Consider the following 13850-nt stretch of genomic DNA (forward strand, 5'->3'; position numbering starts at 1 on the left):
GATATATTAGATTGCACCAAGATTTTCCTCTTTCCTATTATTTCCAGGTAGTTAGGCAGCTCGTGCAGGATCAGGTATCTTTAATTTCATGAAATATTCTGGGGAAGTGTAAGTTTCATGGTTGGGCATAAAAGCACTTGAGCCAAGTTCTTATCTCTCAAGCTAGCGAATGACTATTGCGATCGATGGCATATAGAGACCTAATATCTGTATTTTCTCTATCATTTCTTTATTGTATATTTTATATTGTACCTCATATGGTATTGTGTTGTACACATGTCATGTGATTCCTAACTTTGCATTATTACATATATCATTTTCACGTGCTAAAACTTGGATTAAGCACTATGTTAACTAAGATGTATTTGATCTTTGAGATGATATTGAGTTATTATCTTTGATTCTTACATTATCGTATATGATAATTTATTTATTTGTGAGATAAATTTCAAGAGGAAAGAGCCCTTACACATACCTTGGTTTCATCTTTTGGGAGAAAATTGAATTGAACTCATCGCACCATCCTAAAATTGATGGATAGATAGAAAAGGGTTAACCTAGTTTTAGAGTACATGCTTAGAATGTATATTATAGATAAAATAAATAAATGGGAAGAATAGTAGTCACTATTTTAATTCACATCTAATAATACCTATCATCCTTCTCTAAAATTGACACCCTTTGAGGCCTTATATGGAAGGAAATGTTGGACACTCATTGGTTTGGAGGGTTTAGACAACAAGGGTGCAACTGATATGATATAATTCATGAATGTGATACTCAAATTATAGTAACTAAATCAGAGTTGAAATGTTCTATTGATAGGCATAAACCATATGTTGATTTGAAAAGAACTTCTAGAGAGATTTTTGGTGGAGAAAAATTATGTCTGAGAGTTCAACCTCATAAAAGCTCTATATGAATTAGTAAATCTTCCAAGTTGTCTCCTTATTCTATTGAGACTTTTGAAGTGCACAAAAATATTAGTATTGTAGCGTATTGGTTGGATTTCCCTTTTTCTTTCTATATAATTCATGATGTCTTTTACATAGAGTTAGTGAGGAAGAATATTTCTAATTCTTCTCATGTTTTGGATTAGAAAAATCTTTAGGTGGAAGATGGGTAGATAATATAGTTGGAACCAATATCGAAGACTAAGGTATCATAGAATTTAATTGTATATTAGAGATGTTAAATAGGTACTTATTTAGTGCGATCAAGTGGGCGTGATTTGTGACACTTGAGATGATATTATCTTCCATAAAAACTGCCCTACTTTATTTCATGATACTAAGATGGAATCTATTTAAGTGAGGAAGAATGTAATATCCCTCTTTCTAACTTCCAAAGTTGGATTGTTGTAATCACCCTTATGGACCTCTTGGAATTTTTCCAATTATTGAGTCAGTTATGATTATCATTTTTTAAGGTCTTGCTTGGAATTGTATAGTTAAGGTGTTGATATGTAAGACTTATATGATGCTTGGATACTTCAAGAATAACTTTAGTTAGATTAACATAGTGCTTAATCAATGAATCTTAGATGAATATAAAGTGTATCATCAAACTAGTAGACATTAATATTGTATACACATAAATTTGGCTTAAATAATTAATATAAATGCAAAGGTTATTTAAATGTTCCTCTATTATATGGTTGAATTCCCCAATTTAATTATATAAATTGTATTCCCAAAATTCTTTTAAAAATCATATTTATTCCATCCCACTTGCATTTTCCTACAAATCCACACCCTCACTCCTTTTCCACCTCATCAAGATACATCAGCATGTGACGAGTGAAAATAGCTATTTTGCAAATTAAATTGGTCAAATATCCTCACATCACATGGGTAATTGCACAATACCTCTAAGTAATTGGACCTACATCATGGGTACTTGGACCTTGCTTGCTCCATGCTTATTTACTCCATGTTGCCTCCTTGACCCATTATTTGGCAATAAATTCTCAACCTCCATCTACTTGGCCTTCCATCATAAATGACTTTTGCATCCTCGCCATCCAATTAGCCAAATGGAATCTCAACCCTTGATTCCATGCCACCTCACTCTTGGCCTTGGAAAGTCTATAAATAGAGCCATTTCCAACATGTAAATCATCTCTTGTTTTTGCATCATACTAATGCCCAAATTCATCTAGCTCATGCATCCATTTAGCTTAGCTTAGCTTATTTTAGCATGTTCTTAGTTTAATATCTTGTTCATATCATGTTTTTAGCATCATATTAGCTCAATCTTAGTTTGTATATCTTGCATTTAGCTCTCATTTTAATTTAATTGCACATCATTGTATAAATATTATTTTCTAAGTTGTCATTTAGTTGGATCATGTGCAGAATCCAAGAGCATGAATTTCATAGATTCACTAAGTCCTTGGGGATAGACGACAATGGGATGTCCTTGAGGGAATTTTTATGCATTTGTATTTCATATGCTTGATTTAATCTCTTGAATTAATGTCTCATTGGTACACTTAGGCTAGCCCCTATTTCTTGTGTCCATTTTTTGTGCCCACCGTGGGGCTGATTTGCCCGAATTTAACATTTTAGTGTAGGATTTTTAAAAATTTTGCTAAGAAGACGAACAAAATTTCACGTAACAACGCATACGATAGTCATTTTTTCTCATTTGATTCTTAGAATCATGCATACAACGTCCAGAATCACACATTTGCATCCTCTTTTAATGCATTTAGTTTCCAGTATAACACATCTGAAAATTATTGTAGTGCATTTACTTTTGAGGCATACAATTCTCAATTTTGCGCATACAATTCTCAATTTTGCACATACAATTTTCAGTTTAGCACACATAAGTTTTAGTTTAGCACATTGAATTAACAGATTAGCGGATATGCATTCCAATTTAGTGCATTTGCTATTTTTCTTAGAAAACTGATTTTTGTGAGACTGACTACTAATATGTTACTTGGAGGTGCTTTTTCATCGATCAAAGACTTGCAATTCATATACTTCTGATTATTTTTTTGCAAATTCGCAAGCAAAAGACTCAAACAAGCAACTTTGTGCTTTATTTTTCTAAAGTAGACATCTAGTTTAATTTAGGGGGGGCTTAATTTACTTCTTGCTTTCATGTCTTAAGGTCAAAAGTGGTAGGTATATGCTCTCCCCTTAATTGGGTGATCAAAAAGCCAAACTCACCTAGATCTTTTTTCTTCCAAGTAGTGCATTTCTTTAGTGGTCCCACCCTCCCAAGAAGCCCATAAGGTCGATGAGAGGGGAACAACCCAAGTGGGAATTGATAATGCCAAGTAATCCAACCGACTATAAAATAAACATGATTTTTGATGAAAATCAAATCAACGACAGTGCTTGGGAATAGCTCTCCTTCGTACCTTTGGGTATATAAAACCTTGGTTTTCAAGGCTGGGAGACCTCTTAATTGAGTTTATACCCCGACGCACCAAACAGTCCCTTACTAGCACCAATCTAAAATAGAAGCCTACCTGATTCACCTCCAAACACTACTATTCTCTCAGTGTGGGGAGGGGGAAGAATCTCTCACAAAGACACTCACCATATGTTCCTCTTGAGCTTATATGCAAACTCTCCTTTTGAGTCCTTATTGCTAGGCTCATAACGGGACTCCACTAGCTCTCGCAAAGGCAAAAACATGGGTGCCCTTTAGGGGGTGACAAGGTTGTGTGAGCTGACAAGATACCATGCTATGGGCTGAGAAATAGTTTGTGAAGCCAATCTCCTTTATGTAGCTTGCTTGTATTTTGTCTTCTATGTGCAATACCTATGAAAACTTGGGCTTTATTTAAAGCCTATAACATACACTATTTATTTAGAAGACTAGGCCAAAACAAGTGCTTGATCAAGTATTTGTTGTGTTTATGATCATACCACACAAGAAATACATCCAATCATTGCAAAAAAAAGGAAAAATCCAACTTTTAGATCAGAAAACTTTGTCAAAACAGTAAAAAACAGTCAAAACAATCAAAATCATAGTAGTTTAGCGCATACACAGTACAGTTTTACATATTTGACCCTCAGAATTGTGCATATAACCAACATATTAGCACATCTGGTATCAAAAACATCACATTTGATTAAGACAAAATGGTGTAGTAGCTCATTTAAGGTCTAGAGTTGCGCATTTATTGCACACAGTCGCGTATTTGATTAACAGAATCACGCATTTGCAAATTTTTGTAGCGCATCTGACATATAGAGCACTTCTAGTCATCTTCATGAAATTTTAAACACATTTTTAGATACCCATTTTTGTCTAGTGCCTAGTCCAATATTCAAAGTAAGCAAAATAGAGCTAGGAATACTAGTTTTAGCAAGTGGAACAAATTTTCCATCATACAATCATAGATTAGTCTTTTATCACACTTGGTTATCTATTCCAACAAGGTTCGCCATTAGGATATATCATTGCCCATCTGAACCTGGACTTGGAGTTTATAATCACATGTGCATAGCCTTATCAATAGGGTCACATCTTACCGTCCTATTTGGCTTTGTTCAAATTAGAACAAGACAAAATCTTTGATTATCTTCCATGAAAATTTGCATCACTTACATGACCATTCCTCGTCACTTGAAGAGGAAGAAGCTCAATCAAAAGAAAGACTTGAAGAGTAAACAACCTACTCAAAAACAAATCTTGAAGAAAATGAAGTTTCTTTACATTAACCACAAAATCTTGCTAAAACATCGTACATTCCTACACTGCTATCGTGATTATCTATGCGATCGTGGAAACAAGTTTGACAAAGAACCTTTGAGAACACGCGGTTTGGAACAAAGATCAAGGTCATCCCATTCTCTCAATCAAGGTGGTCAAATCAACTTGGTGTATTTTCCTCAAGAACTAATCACCTATTGAGTCTTTTAACAAATCATTCGTATGTCGGTTACAACTTGATCTCAAAGACATGGATAATAGGAAACACAAGCACAATCGATCATGGGGCATAAAGGAACAAACCCATTTTACACATATCTAGATGTTAGCGAATATGAAATAACTAAGGAACTAATCCAAGAGTCCCAACAAAATATTGGTTTCTAAAAACCCATGGAAAAACTCATAGAATCTGACAAGGAAAAATACTTTCTCATGCTAGCAAGTAAAGGTGTTAAGATTCGTGTGGATTTTGATATGGACTAGCTAACACAACAAACGAGAGAGGATGTGAGAACACACCACTATAATACCAATGATCATGATAACAACAACGACAATAGCCCACTTACTACACTCACACAACAAATCCAGGACATGCAAAGTGGAACTACCACATGAAGGTACTCATTGGAGGACATATGTCCTTACCCCTTTGATAGGAGGCTCAACATGATTCCATTCCCTCCAAATAGTGAAATACCCAAGTATGACAAGTACATGGGTGACTCAGATCCACAAGATCATATAAGGGAATTGTGTACTATGAGCATGGACTTCGCACACAACGAGACATACATGATGTGATTATTCCCAAGAAGTCTAGGAGGACAAGCCATGGAATGGTTCTCTAACCTACCTATCGACATTAGATCCTTTGAAGAATTAGTAAACAGGTTCATCACACAATACTCCTACAACATTGAATGTGAAGTGACAATGCTAGATCTACGCAACACAAAGAAAAAGATTGGAGAACCATTCCTCACTTTTTTACAAAAGTGGAGGAGATTAGTCTCAAAGTACCTGCATAGTATACCGGTAAAAGAAAAGATGGCTATCTTCATAAGAAATTTGGTTAGTGAGATGACTTATCAATTGAAGATGCAATGTCCTCCTTCATTTGATAAATTGATCAAAAATGCAATTCAAATTGAGGAAGCGATGGTTGAGAAAGGGGAAGAAAGATCACAAAGGTTCCTCTAGCAATAATAACACCTCCAACAATTCAAAGCCAAAGTTTTGGTTGAGAAATAAGAACGTGGTTAATGACGGAGTTTTTGATTCTCACAATGTCACACCCAAACAAACCGCCTTCAATTTGACAACCCACTCCTTTACTAACAATAATCAAATCAAGAATCAAGGCAACAATCAAAGCAACTACCTTAACACCAATCAGAAAAATAAACCAGACAACAACCAACAAAAACTATTCGCACCTAAACCAAGGAGAAATTTCACACCATTAGGGGAACCCCTAGAATCGGCATTCAAAACTCTCCTTTCTAATAAAATGATCATGCTACCAAAGTCAATAGGCTCTAAAGCCCAAGTTAAACCCTCTTGGTGGAATGATGACCACTACTGTGATTTTCATAGAAATAGGGGGCATAAAACCAATAACTACACGAGGTTAAAACACATCGTCCAAGACATGATAGACAATGGTGTTATAATTGTGGATGGCCACACATCTAATGAACAACACACAACATTTTGAATCCCACTTTGGAATTATGAAAAGGGTGAGACATCCAAAGATGACAAAGGAAAACATGTTAACTATACTCGTGCTTATGAGAACGTGATAAATAACCTTGAAGCATACGAGTCAGAAGTTAATGTCATCATGATAAAGGGGAAAGGAGAAAATGAATCCGTCAATGCAATCACAAGAGGCCAGGCTAAGGTAATTTTAAAAGGAGTCTCACAATAAACATCATCCACTCCTAAATACAATATTGTAGACCAACTTCAAAGGATTCTGGTGCAAATATCTATATTAGAATTTCTAAAGCTCTTTCCTATTCACAAGGAGATTTTGGAAAAGGCCCTAGTCGAAACAATGATACCAAATAATCTTGATGCGGCACAATTCCAAGCCATGGTGGGGAACCTAATTTCCCCTCACTATTTATCCTTTTTAGAAGAGGATGACATGTCTTTAAATCACCTGCATAATCTCTCGCTTCACATTGAGGTCTTGATCCATAAAAACGTGTCAAACGTGTCTTGATAAATGGAGGGGTTGGCCTAAATATCTATACACTGAACTTAGTAAAAGCATTAGGATATTCAGAAGATGTCATGGACCCAAGGAGAAATATCATCATAAAAGCTTACGATGATGTTGAAAGATCCTCAAAAGGATTGGTGATACTACCTATCAAAGTGGGACCTATACAAAACAACACAGTATGCCAAATCTTGGACTTGAATTTGTCATATAATATAATTTTGGGTAGGCCATGGATACATGAGATGCAAGTAGTATCGTCTACTTACCATCAATGCCTAAAGTTTTCTTGCGATGGGCAAGAGGTTGTTATTCTAGGGGATCCAAATCCATTTCCACATTGCAACTCACTCAAACCCATGACAAATGTTATTGTTCTACACAATAGGGAGGCTCCTGAAACTGCTCCCCCAAATCAAGAAAGTGTGTCACATCAAGAAAGTGCACAATAGGCTTCTACATCTGGTGCTTCTAACATGGATGGTCATATGGCAGCTATGTTGGTCGATTTTGAGAAGAAGCTCAAATTGAAAGACAAAGGGGTAGGGGAGTATTCTATTGAACACTCGTTGGCTCTGGGACAATTATCACTCTCACCTCAATAATATGGAAGACCATCTTCATCACGACAACAAGTATCAAAACCTCACATGATTTATAATGGTACCTTTATCAGAGCAACAACAACATTATCAAAAGAAGATGAAGACAAGGATATTCTAAACTAGTTATACAAGGATGAAGAAGAAACTAGAACAACACGATATCCAAATACCCAAAGAACAATATGGGAAAGGCTTTCTCATTATACAGAAAATGGGATATAAAGGAACTAGACCTATAGGAAAAAGAGAAGAAGGTATGGTGGAACCAATCCTACCCACTTTTAAGAGTTCTAAGGACAAGATTGGACTAGGGTTCATAGAGCAAGTAAATGCAAGTTCGCCATCAACAAGAGCAGTAATCACATCACGAGAGGCAATACTCCCATCATCAGAAGATGTTGCTTCAGGAAATAACTTAGAAGAAGTTATACCATCAGAAGAACCAATAGAGGTTGATCACATTAGAAACAATAGAAAAAATTACTCCACCAGTTGCACCAAGAGTAGTCATTCCTTACATAGATGAACAAATTCAAAGGTTGCAAGAATATAGTGGATCTGATTCACATGAGAGGGAGTGGGATTTACCTTCACCTTTTGACTGGTCCTAGGATGATATCGAGGTCAATGTAATTCATACCTATGCACCTACATTCTACGAGGGCCAGAGTTCGAGGCCAAGACCTTTTGAATCCGAATCACAAACTTCTAACAATGACTCTAGCGAAGACTATCAGATTCATAACACTATAGACAATTTTGAGGAGAGTAATGTCATTGACCTTTCTATCTCTACCTCTGATGATAATACCACTATCAGGACTTCCACTGCTACTGAACCTAATGATCCATTACCCTTAAGACATCCCGAACTCATTGATTGGGAACAAATCGAGCTTACAAAACTTGAAACCTTTCCTAATGACACGACCATTGTCGTATATATTAACACAATTAAACCTATGGTCGCTTCCTCTAGAGAACTCAGTAATGCAGCTCTAGCTCAGGGGAGTATCAAGTCTTTTAGTCACAAAAGTGAAATAAATGAATCGAAAACAAGATCTAATGGTGAAAACCATCCAATGACAACATTAGATCATTAAAAAGTAAAAAGAAAGGACGTATCCGATGGTGAAAACCTCCTAGAGGCACCTAAGGATGAGAGAATTGATACTCTCCCCAAACAATGTTAGGAGCGATCAACAGTATTAATTAAACCAATACCAGCCAATGTGGGAACAAAACAAACTCTCAAGCTTGTTCATTTGGCCGCATCTCTGTCTAAGCAAGAGAATCAGGATCATACAAAGTTTTTCAAAGAGAAATAGATAAAATTTTCTTGGTCTTACATAGACATGCTTGGTTTAGATCCAAACCTTATCATGCATCACTTATCCATAGCACCAGGTGTGAAATCAGTCAAACAAAAGTTGAGGAAAATGCATCCCCACATTGTATTACTAGTAAAAGTCGAGCTAAAAAAGATACTTGATGTCGGCTTTATCAGAGCAATTGATTATGTCGAGTGGATACCCAATATTGTACCAATAACAAAACATGACAAGACTATCTGCATATGCACAAATTTTAGGGACCTGAACAAGGCTTGTCTGAAAGATGACTTTTCACTACCAAATATAGACATGATAGTGGATCAGACAACAAGGCATGAAATATTTTCCCTAATAGATGGATTCTCGGGATACAATCAAATAAAAATAGCTCCTGAAGATCAAGATAAGACAACTTTCACATGCCCCTGGGGCACTTTCTGATGGAACGTCATGCCATTTGGACTCAAGAATGTAGGGGCTACTTATCAAAGAGAAATGACAACCATCTTTCATGGTATGATGCATATTACAATGAAAGATTATGTGGATGATATCTTGGAAAAGTGCTAAAAAGGAAATACCACTTGCACATACTAGACCAAATTTTCACAAGATTGGAGAAGTTTAGCCTTTGGCTCAATCCTAAGAAATGTGCGTTCAGTGTAACATCTGGAAAATTGCTAGGCTATACAGTTTTAGCAAAGGGAATTGAAGTGGATCCAAAAAAAGTTTAAGCTATCATGGAGATGCCACCACCAAAGAACCTCGGTCAGTTAAGGTCATTGCATGGAAGGTTGCAATCCATAAGGAGATTTGTCTCGCAACTCTCCGATAGGAGTCACCCATTCACCAAATTATTACACAAGAATGTACAATATCAGTGGGATGACACATGTACAAGAGCTTTTGATCAGATCAATTAGTACCTAGCAAATACACCAATCTTGATGTCACCCATCAAAGGAAAGTCATTGTTACTCTATATATCGGCATATGATGTATCTTTAGGAGCTCTATTAGCACAACAGGACAAACAAGGAAAGGAACGGGCAATATATTACATCAATAGGACATTGGTAAACTACGAGTTGAACTATACAGCAATAGAAAAAGCATGCTTAGCAGTTGTCTTTGCATCACAAAAACTAAGGCACTACATGCTCAGTCATTCAACCAAGCTCATAGCAAAAATTGATCCACTTAAATATCTCCTTAGCAAAGCAGCATTGACAAGAAGGCTCGCCAAATGGGTCATGATCTTGAGCGAGTTTGACATAGAATATACAAACATAAAATCCATAAAAGGACAAGTTATAGCTGATCAACTCTCAGAAGCGCCTTTGCAAGATGAAGAACCAATGCACATCGAGTTTCTAGATGCAACTATCCTACACACTGAGGATTCAACATGGAAGCTCTATTTTGATGGCTCATATACTCAGCATGGATCTAACATTGAGATCTAATTTTTCATGCCTAATGGCTATACTATTCCAAAGGCCTATAGACTCATGTTCCAATGTACAAACAATATTGTGGAATATGAAGCACTGATAAATGGTTTGAAGATGGCATCAGAATGGAAGATCAAGGATCTTTATGTCTATGGAGATTCACAACTTGTAATTTGTCAGACAAACAATGATTATCAAACAAAGGATTAAAAGTTGTTGCCATATAAAGCAATGGTGGAGGCGCTAAAAAGGAATTTCTAGTTTCTATTATTCACACAAATCCTAGGAGAATAGAACAAGGTTGTAGATGCTTTGGCCACCCTGGCCTCATTGCTACAACTACCTGAACAACTAGCTCGTTACGAGTTCCTAGTTGAAGACCTATCATATCCCGCTCATGATAGTCTTGATTCCTACATCATATGCCAAATTGAGAGTTTTGACTCACCTCTCTATGGACTTATCTATACCTATTAAGGACAACATGCTTCCCCCAAACATATCTAAAAACCAAAAGCGTAATTTTATCCGACAACCCACTTGCTATACCCTTATCATCGATATCCTTTATCAAAGAGGTCTTGATGGTACTTTACTTAGATGTCTAGAGCGTGATGAATCTGAGAAATCTTTACAAGAAGTCCATGAAGGAATTTGTGGGGCTCATTCAAACAGTTTAGCCTAGGCAAAGAAACTTGTATGAATTGGGTATTACTGGCCCACAATGGAGAAAGACTCCTTCCAATTTGTCAAGTAGTGTAAATAGTGCCAAATCCATGGGAACCTGATACACACACCTACTAAAGAACTTCAACCTCTCACCACTCCATGGCCCTTTTCCCAATGGGGACTAGATCTAGTCGGATAGATACACCCATCCTCCTTAAATGGTCATAAGTTTATCATCATAGCAATTGAGTATTTCACCAAATGGGTAGAGGTGATCCCTCTCATCATTACAACCGGTAAGCAGATATCCATGTTCATCCTAAACTACATCATTTGCAGATACGGGATCCCCATGGCCATTGTGACAGACAATGGGAAGCAGTTAAAAACCAAGGATGTTGTAGATTTATGTCAGAAGTTCTGCATCACACAACGCTTTTCCACTAACTACTACCCTCAAGGGAATGGACAGGCAAAAGTGAAAAAGAAAACACTACTGAAAATCTTAAAGAAAATAGTAAATGATGCTGGTAAAGACTGGCACATTGAATCAAACCCCGATCTGTGGGCATATCATACTAACATCCGCACACCAACAAGAGCAACTCCATACTCCCTTGTTTATGGGTCAGAAGCAGTATGAGTTATCATGATGATTGCACTTGCAAGAGTTTATAGGTTGATATATTTGCGCAAGAGGAGCAATTTGATGCTCTCAAAAGAACAAGTGGATGTTTTTATGCACTCGTAAAGAGCAATTTTGATAGTTGGATGCGCTCATAAAGAGCAATTGATGCGCTCATAAGAGCAATTGATGTGCTTGTAAAGAGAAATTGATGCTCATAAGAGCAATTAATGCTTTCGTAAAGAGCCATCGATGTGCTCATAAGAGCAATTCTGATAGTTGGATGCACTCGTAAAGAGCAATTGATGTGCTCATAAGAGCAATTTTGATTGTTGGATGCACTCATAAAGAGCAATTGATGCACTCATAAGAGAAATTTATGCGCTCGTAAAAAGCAACTGATGAGCTCATAAGAGCAATTATGATAGTTGGATGCACTCATAAAGAGCAATTTTGATAGTCAGATGCGCTCATAAAGAGCGATTGATGTGCTCATAAGAGTGATTTGATGCACTTGTAAAGAGAAATTGATGCGGTCATAAGAGCAATTCTAATAATTGGATGTGCTCGTAAAGAACAATTGATGTCATCATAAGAGAAATTGCCTTTTCTTAGGATATCACTGAAGGGGTTGGTATCAGACTAATAATATAGGGTATCTAGACTATAAGAACTAGAGCTGCTAGATGAGCATCAATAACAAGCATTAGATTATATCAAGGTCTACCAACAAAGAATGTCCAAGAGCTACAACCGCAAAGTCAAGCACATAGAATTCCAAGTAGGTGATCTCGTCCTACAAGAAAATCCTTGCAATCAACAAGATTGGGTCAAGAAAGGAAAATTAGAAGAAAATTGGTTGGGCCCCTTCATAGTGGTAGCTACCTATGGATCAGGGGCATATCAATTATCCACTCCAAAATGATACATGCTTGAAGAACCTATCAACACCCAACATCTCAAGAGGTTTTATGCATAAACATTTCAAAAAGAAAAAGAAAAAAAGAAAGCAAAAGAAACAAAAATAAAATCATCACTATGGTGAAAACCTGATAAACATGCACCTTGTGACACAAAATGTATATATATAATCAACAAAAATTGTAATAAACACAAGTGGTGAAAAACTAGAAATAGGCACTACTTGTCTTAGATCAGTCTCTCCATCTATCAAAGCATCAACACTTGCCTACATTTGAATAACCATAGCATCCATTTCATTTGACTGCCTTGAGCCATCAACAATTTGTTTGCAACAAAGAGCTTTATAACAAAGTACAATCTTTGGATACACTTAGCGAAATCATTTTCCTAGATTGTCCCTACAGCCTCACATCCAATGTTCCACCATGGCTTGGTGATCAGTGCATATATTTGTAATAATCATTATGTTTCATGAAAGGGGGTGAAATCTTGATCTCCCATCATCCTACTTTGAGCTCATCAAAACAAGCAAGCAACGCGAGCAAACAAAAAAACCAACATGCAAATCAAAATAAAAAATGATGAAGATCAGATCGCATCCAACTTCAACAAAACAGTCAAAACAAACAAATCAAATCAAAGAAGCAATGATTGGATAAACTTTTCTGAAGGGGTGATCCTTTTGGCACGCTTGTTTAATCAATTGTATTTTGATTTATCCTGTCACATCTCCTAGCAACTCAAGGATGTCATTCGAATAGAGGAGCAAGGATGAAGGTCTGACCTCTTCTTTGTTTGTTGTCTGCGAGTTCATTTCTAGTAATTTGTGGATTTGTCTAAGGATATGATCGACAACAAGATCAAAGAAGACATTTTAGATTCACCTATGAACATAATTGGATCTTGCCTATTTTTACGCAAGTGATACTCAACCCATCTCGATCTTCATATCTAGATGCTTGTAAATCTTGCAATATCAAAGTCCATGCAAGAAGTATTCTAGTCATCATGGTTTCATATACCATCGACACTTGTATTATCTTACAACATTTTAAAATCTCAATGATGACAAAAAGCACAATCAAAATATTCTAAGGATGACATTGTAAGGTTGCATTTCATTTAGGATTGCATTCTAGTCTAGATGGCATTGTTAGATTGCATCTATGGACTTTCCAAGACTAGGAATATTTTAAATCTGATTGAGTATGTCAAACATTGGCCAAACACAATCATATTATTATCATATCACTTAGATTCATTAGTTTGCATATCATTTAGATTCATATAATTCATTATCATTTAGTCTGTATATCA

Source organism: Cryptomeria japonica, chromosome 2 (genome assembly GCF_030272615.1).
Source record: "Cryptomeria japonica chromosome 2, Sugi_1.0, whole genome shotgun sequence".
Lineage (NCBI taxonomy): Eukaryota > Viridiplantae > Streptophyta > Pinopsida > Cupressales > Cupressaceae > Cryptomeria > Cryptomeria japonica.